Genomic DNA, 15,550 nt, shown 5'->3' with positions numbered 1-15,550 from the left:
AGGCAGGAAGCCACATGACAAATTGAGCCCAGTATGGTTAGACTTGGATGTGAATGTACGGATGGGTGATCAAGCTGTTTTGAAAAGGAATTTGTATCAAGATAGATATAAAGAAAACTTTGACTCACGCCATTCTTCCTTCCTCAAGAATTGGAAAGTGGGTGATGAAGTGTTGATCAAAAAGCCAGGTCTATTGACGAAAGGTCAATCGCGTTTCACTGGCCCGTTCACTATAGTGGAGGTCAGGAGGAATGTGGTTGTTCTAGATTCTGGTGAGGTGTGGAGTATGTCACGGTTGGTTGAGTGGACACCTGGTTTTGGTTGTAACAGTCATAATTCTGAAACTCAAGATAGTGTTCCCATTGTTCCAAAACGGGATGGTCAACGAAGGTTAAGATTTAAACCATCTTGGCACAAGGATTATGAAATGTCAAGTTAAGTATGTTCTGGTAAATTATGGCTGTACAGATGAAGTTGTAGGCTACTTTACAAACAAAGAATGTTTAGTAGTTTTTCTTTTTGTTAGTATTGTATTTATTGCATATGAGGGTTGGTATAGATTGTTTCTCACATTTGTTTGGGAGGGAGATGTGTTGTGGGTTTATTTTCATTTGGTACCTATGTTTAATTCTGTTTGGTACCTATGTGTAATTCTGTCTCATTTTCCACTACTGTTGCTGGGTTGTGCCTCACATACTGTGTGGTCATAGCATGGCAACAGAATGCTGTGGGGACTGAAAGAATGCGAGGTGGGACAGTTGGAGGAGACTGCTGTTTGGACTGGTGGTCCTTTACCTTTGCTCCTAATAAACTTCAGCTTATTTAAATCTACTCCTGGACTTATTATTGAAGTGGTGATAACCTTAACATGTTGGCTTGCAATTGTGGGCTTATGTGTGTCTCTGACTTCACACCACCTCCTTTAGATATACTGATGACTATAACACCAGGTCTTGAGAAAGCAGGCACCTGGAGAACTGCCAGTCGGAGCTCTCCAGTCTTGGTTAGCTGTTCCAACACTCCTATTGTGCTCAAAAGTTTTCTCTTTGAGGCAGGACCTGATAAGCAATGTGAAGGGTCCTCGATACACCTTGGGGCTCATTCCATAAATTATTGGTGGGACCAAGACCATGATGGCACATACCTTCCACATGCCCCTCAGTCCTAACTCTGTACCATTCTCTTATGCTCTAGCTCTGGTATGCACCAGAAGTCTACCAAAGGAGATAAGTCCTGAACTGCAGCATTCACTGCTATTCCAGTATATTTTGTAGGTGTTGACAGAGGAAAAGAGTTTTTACATTTTACTTGAGTGAAAGAGATGGAAGATGTCTGGAACTCTCCTGTAGCTAGTTTCAGTTATCTTGGTGCTGATCCTGAAAATAACTGAACGTTGTGCAGCATTTGTTATGAGGTTTCTATGTTGCGATTACATTAGCGGTTTTTAACATGTGGTCGTGGGAGTTCTAGGGAGCTGCGACTGCTTAGATCTTCAAAAATATTAACAAATTAGTTAAGTGTATATAAATAAAGAAGCAAAGTGTAAAACTGATTTTTTTAAAATGTTCTGTAAATGTGAAGGGATTTGAAATTGAAAGCTAGGCCTGGGCGATGAACTCAGCTCCGTTCACGGAGTTTGCAGAGTTTTTCACACTCCACGGAGCTCGCAGAGTTCTGAAACACTAGAGCACATTTTTTTCCCTGCTCACGTTCACCAACAGTAAGCTGGTGTGTGCAAGTGAGTAAAATCCAACGCTAGACTGCTTCCCTGTGAAATTTCTCAATGTGGGAGATCATGGATGGGCACTACCGCTCACATTGAGAAACCATCCGTTTGTGTTGAGGAAGCTTCTGCTCGAGTAGAATTTCTACTTGAGCAGCAGAAAGAAGCTGTGCGCTGTGCGTGATGCAGTTCGCACTGATTTTACTGCGCGGACAAACATCCGGTGCAAAAAAATCAGTGCGAACAGCACAAGGTAATGCACTCCGTTGCTCGTGGAACTCTGAGTAGCTTGGCACAGTTTTATTGTCACTTCATGGAGTTCCGCTACATGTAACTCCGCAACGTGGAACTCCGCGAACTCCGCCCAGGCTGAATGAAAGCTAAAATGTACTTTTTTTTAAGGTATCATGCTCAGATTGAGTGTGGCAGAAGTGCAAATGCATCAAACAGAATACAGTGCCGATAATGTGTAGCCACAATTGAATTTAGAAAAGCCCAAACCTTCCCATTAAAATTAAAAAGTAGATGTTTATATTTTTCAGTGAATAAAATGCAATATTTCATTGTTTGTATATTTGTTTGATAAATGCTTGTTTCTGTATTTTTTTGTATTGTTTTGAGGTTCAAATCATCAAAGTTACTTAAGCCGGGGGGCTCTGTCATCCAATACTCAGTCAATGGGGGTCACAGGATTCCAATAATCATTTAGGTGGGGGGATGGGTCTGGAATCCAATAATGATTAAGTGGTGTCCACAGTAGTCAAATTGTTCAGAGCCGCTGATATGAGACGACTTTAGCGGACAGTACAACCTTTCAGACGGTGCAGCTATCCATTTGTATTTGGTTAGCTCCCTTTTTTGTATGGTGCATTCTTGGAGGGCATGTTGCCAAGAGGAAAACCAGTGGTTCAGATTGATTCAAACATTTCAAGATATTAGTGCTTAAGTCTGTCGATAGCTAGAAATATCTGATTTTACTAAAGTTATATGTATAACATATTTACTTACAGGGGCTTACTGCCAGCCATCTTCGTCCATTGATATGTTAACTGTGTCATTCACATTTTTCTTCAACCCAGTACAGCACACAGCATGGCACAGTGGGCCAGCCCACTTTAGTCACTGGTTAACTTCACAGTGAGTGGCAGCATTCTGCCATTTCACACAGAGCACATCTACACATAACGTGGTTCCCTTCAGCACCAGGAACTACTAGGGCAATGTGTTCCTTTTGAGACCTAATAATTATTTTTCATTTTAGCTACTGTTTTTTAGATTGATGGGGGGGGGACCATCAGTCTCCCCAGCAATAAAGGTGCACTGAAACAATGATAAAACAAAACAAGCATTGACAAAGCCACCAGGTTGGTAGCCAGCTTTGTTATTATTGTTTTATTTTTCTTTGCTATGGGGCTAGATTAGGGCGGGGTAGGACTGGGGTCGGAGCCTGAGAGGAGTGGTGAATGCACACTCTCAAAGTGCGCATGACTGCCTGGCCAAAGCATCATGCGCACTTAGCATGTTCCCCACCAGGCTGCTTTACACAGCCTGGTGGGTAACATGCCCAGGCTCCATCTGAGCGCCGAATCACGGCACTCAGACCAATCACAAGGCTGCATGGCTTTGGGGAACCAATCCAATGCTGCATTGTAGTGTTGTGGTTGGCTTAGGGGAGCTGGGTGCTTCCTGGTTTGGACTTGAGAGAAGATAAGGAACATGTAGAGACAGCAGCCGTGAAAAGGTAAGTGTTTTTTTTATTATTTCAAACCCCCTCCAACCCTATCCCTCCTGCCCCGCCACCCCCTTTCCCTGCTAGCCGCCACTGCCTGTGGTTCATTCTAGGTTTTGAAGCCCCCTTGTGTCCCTTTGCAAGATGCAAGGGCAACGCAAAGCCATGATAAATATGCCCCTGGGTGTGGAGGGAAACAGGCACAAAGCATTAACAAAGTTAAAGCCTTGTTCCTAGTAGCCACTCAACACACTTGAAGGCTGTGTCAAATACGTTCTGAGTCCACTGGGACTGAGCACATTGCATAGCTGATGGTTACACCCTGTAGCTAGCTCTGTTGGTCATAGTCAAATATCATTAGCCAGTGGGTGCTCAAGGGTGGCTACTGGGCACATGGTCGGGTGGAAGGTAATGTTTTGCAGCAAGTAGTCACTCAGCACGATCAAGGGTACGAAGCCTCTTTGGGTGGGGAAAAAATGGGCTCAAAGCATCATTGAAGGCTACATTCTTATACAGTGATTAGTGTGGGTGGGTCACCAGGCATAGAGCACTGCAAACATCCGTTACCTGCTCCTAGTATTTTGGTGGGCATAGTCAAAGACATGTCAAGGGTACTAATGGTGGGAGCACTAGGCACAGTATGTGACCAAAGGAAATGACCAACGCAGTCCCCTCATCCTGCTTCCACGCGCATCTCCTGCTTTCGAAAGACCTTAAGATGGATCCCCACCGAATCCAGAAAGACAGTCACACATTTATCATCAGCAGACTCGACTACGGCAATGCACTCTACGCTGGCATCACTTAGAAACTCCTTAGGAAACCACAGAACATTCAAAACGCCGCAGCCAGACTAGTCCTCAACATCCCCCGCTGCAGCCACATCACCGAACACCTTTAAGAGCTCCACCGGCTTCCAGTCAACAAAAGAGTCACTTTCAAGCTCCTCACACACACCTACAAAGCCCTCCACAATGCAGTACCAGCAAATCTGAACCACCGACTCTCATTCCACGTACCCACCAGACACCTCTGCTCCGACCAACTGGCCCTGGCCACCATCTCACAGATCTGCAAGACCAGAACCGGAGGAAGATCTTGCTCCTACCTCACTGTCAAGACCTGACCAAGGCCTCTTCACCTCAGGCAATCCCCATCACTGACCCAATTCCGGAAGGATCTCAACACCTGGCTCTTCGACTGAGCCCCAGCGCCCAAATGGATCAGCAGCCACCCTCCCCCAATCCCCCCAGCACCTTGAGACCCTCACAGGTAATAATAATAATCCACATTTGTAAAGCGCGAACAATCACCCGTAAGGGTCTCTAGGCGCTGGGGACCATCAGGAAGATTAAGCAAGCTATTGCCTAGAGTCACATGGTGCTGGGCTAATCTGCAGCCGGCTCTGGGGATCGAACCGTGATCGCCAGATTCCAGAGTCAGTCGCCCTGACCGCGGCGCCACACCTCTTCCCACTTCCCAGGTGAGTAGCTGTGCTTTATAAACCATGATTGATTGATTTATTGATCTGCACCCAATACCATCTGGCCATGGCTGGCCATGGCTAAGATCCTGATTATTAGACAACATGAGAAAAGACCTCAGCCCTGCACCCACTACTGGCTGTGCATGCTCAAATGTTATGTCCAGAGCATATCGGCTAAACCCCATTCTTTGCAGCCAACTCAATGGGCAATGTTGAAGGCCTTGCCCAGTGTAAACTAAGGAGTTGTGGTGAGAATAGCACACCTGATTGTCATGGCCCATGTGCTGCGGGGGGGGGGGGGGGGGGAGGCTGATCTTCAGAAAATATATTGTTGCAAAACAAAATAAATCATTGCGACATCATATGTCAACCTGTACACTGCCAAAGTTTCTTTGCATTTAATGGTACATATATAATTCATAAGGGCTGGGGATTTAAATAATGTTCGATAAATATTAAGTTCAGTATATTTTCCATATTATTAAAAAAACATACAAAATTCACAGAAAAAAACTTCACTTAAAGGCTGTGATTCAATAGTTAAACACATTGGCATTTGCCAGTTATGCTGAGCTTTGCAACCATATTACTCTATGTACTTTTTATGAGCACACACTTGAAGTTACATTTAAATTCACAGATGGGTTAATCACTGACATCACTGGTGGCATCACATATGACGTGGCATATTCCATCTTTATCAGCAGAGTTACATGAACCTAAATTTCTGCAGGCCAAGATATCCTATAGATGAAAAGGCTGGGGTAAAACTGACCATGAACGGTCATTGTGTGACGTAAATGGCATGATACATACCAGAAATGCTGTTTTGTTTACCAATAGTGACTTCAGTGTGCCCTAATGGTACCGTCACATGCTCAAGATGTGCGGTCACTTTTATTTAAAAGTGGCATAGTTCCTTCAACACAGTAACATCTGAAAATATCCATAATGTTCCTAAACTGTTCCATTACATATAAATGTAGAAATAAGTTGTTTTATAATTCGTAATAATGATTAATATTATATGTAAAGCAGTACAAAAGGGGGTGGTGATGGACGGAGCATCAGAACCAATCAAACACTCACACCCAGTCAACAGATCTGGGTTTGATCCATCACCGTTCTTTAGCCCACTCTGCCACCCCAGTTCAGACATGGCCATATGCAAATCAGTCTGACCCTGTGCCTCATGGGAACAGTCCAGCCCGAACTGCCAAGCCATGCCTTCCCTGGATCGGAAACAAGCTTCCTAGGACTGGTTTCTGGCATTTCAGCCGTCTTCAGCCAGGCTTGCTTGAATCCAGTGGCAAAGTGAGCAAGGGACTCACGTCTGAGCATACCCTGCCAACTTATGGCGAACAAAGCAGTACAAAAGGGGGTGGTGATAGACGGAGCATCAGAACCAATCAAACACTCACACCCAGTCAACAGATCTGGGTTTGATCCATCACCGTTCTTTAGCCCACTCTGCCACCCCAGTTCAGACATGGCCATATGCAAATCAGGCTGACCCTGTGCCTCATGGGAACAGTCCAGCCGGAACTGCCAAGCCATGCCTTCCCTGGACCGGAAACAAGCTTCCTAGGACCGGTTTCTGGTCAAGACTGATTTGCATATGGCTGGGTTCAAACTGGAATGGCATGGTGAGCAAAAAATCGATGGATTTAGGCCCAGATCTCTGTACTGGGGTGAATGTATGACATTGTTCTGCATTCTGTCCATCAATTGTTGTTTTTGCATTTGTCGCCCCGAGTGGGAAGGGTAGGCCCCGACGTGGGTCCTTTGCTCTCCATGCCAATGGAATCAAGCTATTCTGGCTGTAGAGGGGTGAAACCCCGAAACCGGTCCTAGGATGCTTGTTTCCAGTTCAGGGAGGACCTGGCTTGGCAGTTCGGGCTGGACTGTTCCCTTGAGGCACAGGGTCAAGACTGATTTGCATATGGCTGGGTTCAAACTGGAACGGCATGGTGAGCAAAAAAACGATGGATTTAGGCCCAGATCTCTGTACTGGGGTGAATGTATGACATTGTTCTGCATTCTGTCTATCAACTGTTGTTTTTGTATTATTATATGTAACCAGTTGTACAAATACTTCCTTGTAATAATCTCTCATATCAGTCATTTTTCACTGTTAGCCTTTGCTCTCTATATCAAGTTGAAGCGAAGACCTCTAATAACAATTCGTGATATTGCTGCCTTTCAGTTCCAGGCAATGCAATAACAGCGTTATCTATGATGGCAGCCATGATGTCACACGTACACCATGCACAATGTAATTGCTGACGTCATATTCAAAGTCACAAGCTGTGCTTTGGGGAGTTATGTTTGCGTCGCTCAGCTTAAGTTGTGAATTTGAGTGTTTTTAGTCAAGGTTTTTGTTGGGGGGTTATATCTATTCATTTCTATCCCTCCCTCTGTTCCCCTCTTTCTCATCTCTCATACTGCTTGTTTCAATCTCCCTCTTGACCTCTCTCTTTTCCTTTTCCTTTTCCTCCATTCCTATCAGTCCCTTCTTAAACCTGTCCCAGACGGCGAGTTCGCCCCCTTCTTCTTGGCGCCCTGTCGTCCTGCATTCCTTTGCCCCATAAATCATTCCATGGACAACATATCAGAAAGACCGTAGTTTATTTAGAACATGGATCATACATCTCACAACTTACTGGTTGGTCATTGGCAATCATCCATGTTACTTTACATCACACATTGTTCACCCAATGCTTGGCGTTGTCCTTGTGTGACAGCACTACCCTGTTTGAGGGGCCCTTTTTTGCAAATGTCTCAGTGTTTGCAAATCTAGGCTTCCCTTGCTATCATCTTGGTGGGCGTCCGTTAGGTCTGGCCTGGTCTGCAAGTGCCGTCCCGCTTTCCCTGGACCCTTGCTGGCCACTCACCTGCTCCTGTGGTTGTGTGCTGTCATTTGCTCACCCTGTGTCCCTACCGTGAGGCATTCCAAGGACCCTCTGTGAGAAGCTCTCGTACCTATGGTACTTTCCGCTTCGGATCTTTCTCTGGGTTGCATCTGCCCTTCCCCACTTCCCACCAACTCTGCGGCTGCGACGACCGCTTCTTTTGGTGTAGGTGGGTGGGATTCCAATGCGATGGGACTTTGTATGTCCAAAGGGGGGGCACACATCCCCCTGACCGCTTGCCCCCTTCCACTGTGATTGGGTGGTTAGCGGTCTGAACGGGGGCGACCAATCCGGTGCGCCCCCCTTTTCGCAGGCTTTTTTGGGTGCTTCCGCCTTCAGGATGGGTTCAGCACGGCCCCTACCAGGTCTGGCGTCACCTTCCCGGCCCGTGTTCCGTCTCTTTCACCACTCTGTTTTCACTCTTCGACTTTCCCTTCTCAATTCTTTTTCTCCATCTGATTTCTCTCTTACTCTGCTCCTTCTCCTCGGTTCACTCTTCCTTTCTCCCTCCCACCTCCACGTTCTTCCCTATTCCCTTTTCCCACTCTTGCTCATCTCTGTTTCTCTGCTCTTTCTCCTCCTCTCCCACTTCCTTCTGGTTCTTTGTCCCTTTTTTATTTATCTACTCCTTCGCTCTATCTCTCCAACTTCCTTCTCTTCTCATTTATCTTTCCCATTTCATTCCTTCTCCCCCTTGCCACTTCTTTTTTCTCCCACTTCTTTCCCATGTCTCTCCTTCATTCTTCCTTCACTCTCGCTCCAGATTACAATTCTCTTTTCCATGTCTTTCCTTCTTTCCTCCTCCTCTCCCTAGCCGGATTCTTCCTTTTCCCGTTTCCCTTTCCCACTTCTCTTCTACCCTCTTCCTTTTCTCCCTGCGGCTTTCTTCTTTTTCTGTTTCTCTTTCACATTCTTCTTCTTCTCTCCCTCTCCAGCTTCCTTTTGTTCCTGATTCTCTTTCCTATTTTTCTAATTTCCTCACTATCCAGCTTCCTTCTTTTGCCGTTTCTCTTTCACATTTTCTTCTCTCCCCCTCCAGCTTCCTTTGGTTCCTGTTTCTCTTTCCTATTCCTCTCATTCTTCCCACTCCAGCATCCTTCTCTTCCCGTTTCTCTTTTCCCTTTCTCTCCCTTTCCCTCCTCTCTCTCCTCCCTCTCTTCCCGTTTCTCTTTTCCATTTCTCTGCTTTTGTCTTCACTTTTTAGCTTCCTTCTTTTTACCATTTCTCTCCTCCTCTCCCTCTCCAATTCCTTCTGTTACTGTGTCTCTTTCACATTCTTCTCCTCATTCTCTCCTTCTCCAGCTTCCTTCTCTTCCCGTTTCTCTTTCCCATTTCTCTCCGTCGTTCTTTCCTTCTTCAGCTTCCATCTCCTCCCGTTTCACTTATCCATTGCTCTCCTTCGTTCTTTCCTTCTTCAGCTTCCTTCTCCTCCCGTTTCTCTTTTCCCTTTCTCTCCCTCTCCCTCCTCTCTCGCCTCCCTCTCTTCCTGGTTCTCTTTTCAATTTCTCTGCTTTTCTCTTCCCTTTTTAGTCTCCTTCTTTTTACCATTTCTCTCCTCCTCTCCCTCTCCAATTCCTTCTGTTACTGTGTCTCTTTCACATTCTTCTCCTCATTCTCTCCCTCTCCAGCTTCCTTCTCTTTCCGTTTCTCTTTCCCATATCTCTCCGTCGTTCTTTCCTTCTTCAGCTTCGTTCTCTTCCCGTTTCTCTTTCCCATTGCTCTCCTTCGTTCTTTCCTTCTTCAGCTTCCTTCTCTTTCCGTTTCCGTTTCCCTTTCCCATTTCTCTCCTTCGTTCTCTTCTTCTCCAGCTTCCTTCTCCTCCCGTCTCTCTCATTTTCTCCCTGCTGCTTCCTTCTGATCCAGTCTCTTCCCCATTTCTCTCTTTCTCTTCCTCCTCTCCCATTTCACCTCCCGCGTCTCTCTGTATTTCTGTCTGTTTTGCAATTATAGAGATGTCGGCCGCCTGCTCGCGGGGATTTATATTTAACCTCAATCATGAGCCGGCCTCCTGCTATTACAGCTGTAAGTGATTTTAGATGTATAGATGGAGTGCCGGCTTATAGAAGCCAGGACGGCAGCGCTGCTCTGCTGGGCCAGGTGTGAGCGGCCAGCGTCCACGGACACAGCCGCCTCTCTTCTGTCACTATCTCTCTCAACTCTGTTTCTCTCTCTCTCGTTCTCCTTTGTTCCTGAGGCTCCCTTTCTGTTTCTCTTTGTACCTCTCCTTTGCCTCTCATAGCCTACGTCATTTCTGTCCCTCTCTCTCCTACTCCTCTCTTGCCATGGTTCCCTTTATGTTTCTCTCTGTACCCCCTCCTCTGTCACTATCTCTAGTTCTCATCTCTGACTTTCTCTTTCCTGCTCCTCGGTCGTAGAGATCCCCTTTCTGTCTCCAAAGTCCTTTCCCTCTTCCCTGTCATTTTCTCTGCTTCGACATGCACCTCTGCGCTGTCTGTCTTCCTCTCGCTTATTTACCCTTCTCTTTAATTCTCTCTCTCACCGTAATCCGCTCTCTGTCTTTCCTTCTACCCCTCCTCTGTCTCTTCTCTGTCATATTCTATCATCCTCTCTCCGAATAGTTCCGTCTCTGCCTCTTCACGTTCCTGTACACTGACTCTTTCCCGCTCTCTTCTTTCCCTTTCCCTCCCTCCTACTGTGGTCTGTTCTCTGTTTTTCCTTCCACCTCTCCTCTGTCTCTTCTCTGGCACATTCTATCATTCTCTCTTGGCATAGTTCCGTCTCTGCCTCTAGATGTGCCTGTTTACTGTTTCTCTCTCTCTCTCTTCTTTACCCTTCTCTCTCTCTCCTCCGTGGTCTGCTGTCTGTGTTTACATCTACCTCGCCTCTGTCTCTTCTCAGTCATATTCTATCCTTCTCTCTCCGAATAGTTGCCTCTCTGCCTCTTACTGTTCCTGTCCACTGTCTCTCTCCCTCACATTTCTTTACCGTTCCCTCCCTCTCACTGTGGTCTGCTTTCTGTCTTTCCATCTACCTTTCCTCTGTCGCTTTCTATAATTCTGCCTCGGTATAATTCCCTCTCTGCATCTTCATGTGTATGTCCACTATCTCTCTCTCTCTCTGTTTACCCTTCCCTCTCTCTCACAGTGGTTCACTTCCTGCCTTTCCATCTACCTCTCCTCTGTCTTTTCTCTGTTGCTTTCTATCATTCTCTCTCAGCATAGTTCGCTCTCTGTCTCTACATGTACCTGTCCACTGACCCCCCTCTCTTTTCTTTACCTTTCCCCTCTCTCACAGTGGTTCGCTCTCTGTCTTTCCATCTACCTCTCCTCTGTCTTTTCTCTGTCGCTTTCTGTCATTCTCTCACAGCATAGTTCACTCTCTGTCTCTACATGTACCTGTCCACTGACTCCTTCTCTGTTCTTTACCCTTCTCTCTCTCTCCTCCGTGGTCTGCTCTCTGTCTTTCCATCTACCTCTCCTCTGTCTTTTCTCTGTCGCTATCTATCATTCTTTCTCAGCACAGTTCCTCTCTGGCCATACATGTACCAGTCCACTGTTTTTCTCGCTCGCTCTTATTTACCCTTCCCTCCCTCTCACTGTGGTTCACTCCCTGCCTTTCCATCTACCTCTCTTCTGTCTTTTTCCTGTCGCTTTCTATCATTCTCTCTCCACATAGTTCCCTCTCTGTCTCTACATGTACCTGTCCACTGACTCCCTCTCTGTTCTTTACCCTTCTCTCTCTCTCTCCGCCGTGGTCTGCTCTCTGTCTTTCCATCTACCTCTCCTCTGTCTTTTCTCTGTCGCTTTCTATCATTCTCTCTTCACATAGTTCCCTCTCTGTCTCTACATGTACCTGTCCACTGACTCCCTCTCAGTTATTTACCCTTCTCTCTCTCTCTCTCTCTCTCTCTCCACCGTGATCTGCTCTCTGCCTTTCCTTCTACCTCTCCTCTGTCTTTTCTCTGTCATATTCTATCATTCTCTATCAGCATAGTTTGCGCTCTGTTTCTACATGTACCGGTCTACTGTTTTTCTCCCTCTCTCTTATTTACCCTTCCCTCCCTCTCACTGTGGTTCACTCCCTGCCTTTCCATCTACCTCTCCTCTGTCTTTTCTCTGTCGCTTTCTATCATTCTCTCTCCACATAGTTCCCTCTCTGTCTCTACATGTACCTGTCCACTGACTCCCATTCTGTTCTTTACCCTTCTCTCTCTCTCTCCACCGTGGTCTGCTCTCTGTCTTTCCTTCCACCTCTCCTCTGTCTTTTCTGTGCGGCTTTCTATCATTCTCGCTCCCCATAGTTCCCTCTCTGCCTCTACATGTACTGTCCACTGCCTCTCTCGCTCGCTGTTCTTTACCATTCTCTCTCTCTTTGTGGTCTGCTGTGTCCTTCCATCTACCTCTCCTCTGTCTTTCCCCCTCTGTTTCTTCATCTCCTCCTCCCTCTCCAGCTCTCTTTTGGCAGCCCTTCCCTCTCTCTTTCTCTCGGGCTTCACTCTCCATTGGCTGTACCTTTCCCATCTCTACTCTCCCAGTCACTCTCTCTCTTCTAGGTCTGTCCATGTTTGACTTTCTATGCTTCCATCTCTCTTCTCTGTCACATGGTCCCCTTTCTCATTCCCCAACTCTTTTCCACTCTTCTCTGCCCCCCTTTTCCTTTCTCCTATCTCACCTTAGTTCACACCTCCTCTGTCCCTCTCTCTCTCCTACTTGTTTCATGCCACCAACTATTCAAATTCAATCTCTTTGTCTGTTTGTTCCTTTCTCTCCTTTCCTTGTTACCTTGTTACATCTCACTCGCTTCTCCTCTCACTGTGCTTGACTATCACTGCATCTATCTTTTAACCCTTTCTCTTTCTGTCGGCAAACTCGCGCTATACCTCTCTTCGCGATACCTAGATGTGAAGTTAAGAACAGTAACTGTGTGCTTACATATGTATGTTCACTTTCATGATATGGTAGTAGTCAATATTTTCGACGCAATGTTTGTCAGGTCCATATTTTTTCCCTCTGACATATTCTAGTTCATTTGAAGCCTGGCTTCCACAGTTGACCAAACTGTGTGATCTTGGTAACGCAGTTTACCTCCTTTTGCCTCTGTTTCTCTTATCAGCAACAACAATGACGTGTTCTACAGTGCACAGACTTGCCTTGTAGGCACTTCTGAGCGCCTTGGAAGACAAACAATGCTCCAGGGGTTACTTGGTCGTAAATCAACTGCAGAACATGCACGGATGCTAGTGCTGACAGGAAGCAGAGCTGATAGCGTGCATTTTTTTTTATTTTGCTTATCGCACACGTTTTTATTGACATTCCATATTAAAATAGGAGCAGCTTACATGTTCAGATAAAAGCAAATCCCCGCGGAATAATACACTTTCTGAAACTCGTCCCTGGTTCTGGTGTAATCGGCTCTGTCCTTGTGACACCCTCTGCCATTGAGTCCCAGGTCTCTGCCAGTGTATTATCTTGTCTCATATGTCTTCTGAGCCCCACATCAGACTGGCTCTATGTTTACCAGTATACTTATTAAGGGTGGGTGTAACTCGCGTAATTCAGTGTAGCGTAATCATGTGGAATTACCTGACTATGTTAAATCATATGAGAAGAGAACTTCTGCGTTTAGCACTATTAGTGCAAAAAGCCTCCCTGCGTGCAAAATGGGCACGAGAATGCACTTTGTGCTAAAGAATAGCACTAAGTGCAAGAGAACACGAACAGCGGGTGCAAGCAGCGGCTCCTGCTCACTAAATGTACTCTTGGGGCAGGATTTTTCTTCAACTTACTTGGCATTTAGAGCTATTTTCTGAGCACAAAATGCCCTCTCGCATCCAAAATGAGTCTGAGAATGCATTTTGCATTAAGAAATAGTGCTAAATGTGCTTTTGGGATAGGATTTCCCCCCACCTTACTCTCAACATTTTGCTTTAAAATATAGCGCTAAGTGCAGTCGAATAAGAAAAGCAAGTGAGAGCGCACACCAAATGTGCTCCCACAGTAGGATTTCTTCCCCCAAATCACTCATAATTAGGCGAGAATGAGTCATTGCATAATTATCGGTAATTCCTTGTCAAAGAGCAACGTAGAGTTGCTGAAATTATTCTGGCATTATTGAAATTACGCTAGGGCATAATGATTATTACTCACAGATCTCGTTAACCACTATGCACGTGGTAGTATAGCTTGTCTACATTGTCTGCACTTTCATGCCTTTAAAATGTCAACGTATCGTCAGGGCAGTAAGCGCTATATAAGTGCAAGTGCGATACAGTACAATGTATTGGTTTGTACTGCATTCATTTAATGTGCAAATTTAACTATGATTAAATTACAGGAATGCAGGAGGTTGTGGGAAGAAACACTAAATGAAGCAGATAGTTAAGTGCAATGGCTGGAAATGTGAAAAGTGTGGAAAGCTAGATGTTTTTTGTGCTAGGTCAGTGATGCCCAAAGTACGGCCCAGGGGCCGCTTGTGGCCCTCCTGACCTTTACATGTGGCCCCCCTGGTTAACAACCGCACAAGCGGCTGTTTATTTGCTGAGCACCAATATTCAATTTTTTTTTTAAATAAACGGGCAAGCATTTAATAACCTGCAAATATATGCTTTTCCGTTTCATTAAAAATGTTTTAGACCTCCTTACATAATCCCTGACCCACCCAGACCCCCGACCCCCACACTGCTGGCATCAGTAGGGCCCTCGGTCACACCACAGACTGTACTTTGTGGCCCCTGGGCAAATGTTTGTGAGTACCAATGTGCCAGGTAGTCTAAGATGATTTGCTTTCAAGCCCAGATTTACTATTAATTGGTACTGCTGCACGTGTAAAACTAAGTATTGCTTAGCAGTGCAAATGATACCGTGGATCAACTTTCCAGCGAAACATTACAAGGGCGCTGCACAAAATGGGCTGCTTTGCGGAGTACAATCCCCCAGATAGCCTTATCAACGAAGGGCCAGAACAGGGCGAGGAAAGCACAAACACACATAGGTTTTCAAGCAAAGCCAGAGCTATACAAAAAGCATGACCAGCAATGCATGAGATTTTAGTGCCACATGAAAACCGGCAAAACCATGGCACTAGCATGCTTAAGAGGTGGAATTTCTGAGAAATTCCACCTCTTAAGGTGGAATTTCTCTTGGATGGTTGTCCTCGCAGAGTGGTACGAAAATATTGTGTCCGGAATGTGGTGTGATGTAAATATTGTGGCCTAAATATTATTTACTGAAATATTGCTAACTTGGACTTAATATTAGAAAATCTACCCCAAAGAGGTGATATCTTTGAAAAATATATTTTATGACATTATATTTATGTCACATGACATTTCTGACTAGCATATTCTCTCATGTCTTCACATTGAAATTTGTACTGAAGTGTGTAATACATTTTTTTACACCCTAGCGCAAAACTTTGCTTTACCACAAGCTTCACCTATGCATACCTGCCAACCCATGCGCCGCTGCACGGTATTGGCTACCTTCACACAGTCACCTGGAGAGGAGCTGATATCACACTGTGTACACACAGTGATGAGGTGGGTTGTATGATGGAACAACGCAGGGAAATACTTCACATTCATGTACACTGCATTTTCTACCCCGCATTTTTTAGAACACATGTTTTTACAATGTATTCTTTTACCACACATTGTTTATATATAAAAAGGTATGTTGAACTCTGAAATAGAGCGGGCAGACCAATACTCTGCCACATTTATGGGGAAGTACCCTGTCCAC

The 15,550-nt window shown here is 45.5% G+C and overlaps 1 protein-coding gene across 3 annotated transcripts in view; it reads left to right on the top strand.

Moving 5' to 3' along the window:
* The window catches only part of TNR (tenascin R), a 1,024,744-nt gene that overhangs the window by 115,834 nt on the left and 893,360 nt on the right, over positions 1 to 15,550 (top strand). The window lies entirely within an intron of this gene.

The sequence above is a fragment of the Triturus cristatus genome, chromosome 4_2 (assembly GCF_964204655.1).
Source record: "Triturus cristatus chromosome 4_2, aTriCri1.1, whole genome shotgun sequence".
Taxonomy (NCBI): Eukaryota; Metazoa; Chordata; class Amphibia; order Caudata; family Salamandridae; genus Triturus; species Triturus cristatus.
The sequence above is the reverse complement of the archived record's forward strand: the minus strand, read 5'-3'. Positions and strand labels throughout refer to the sequence as shown.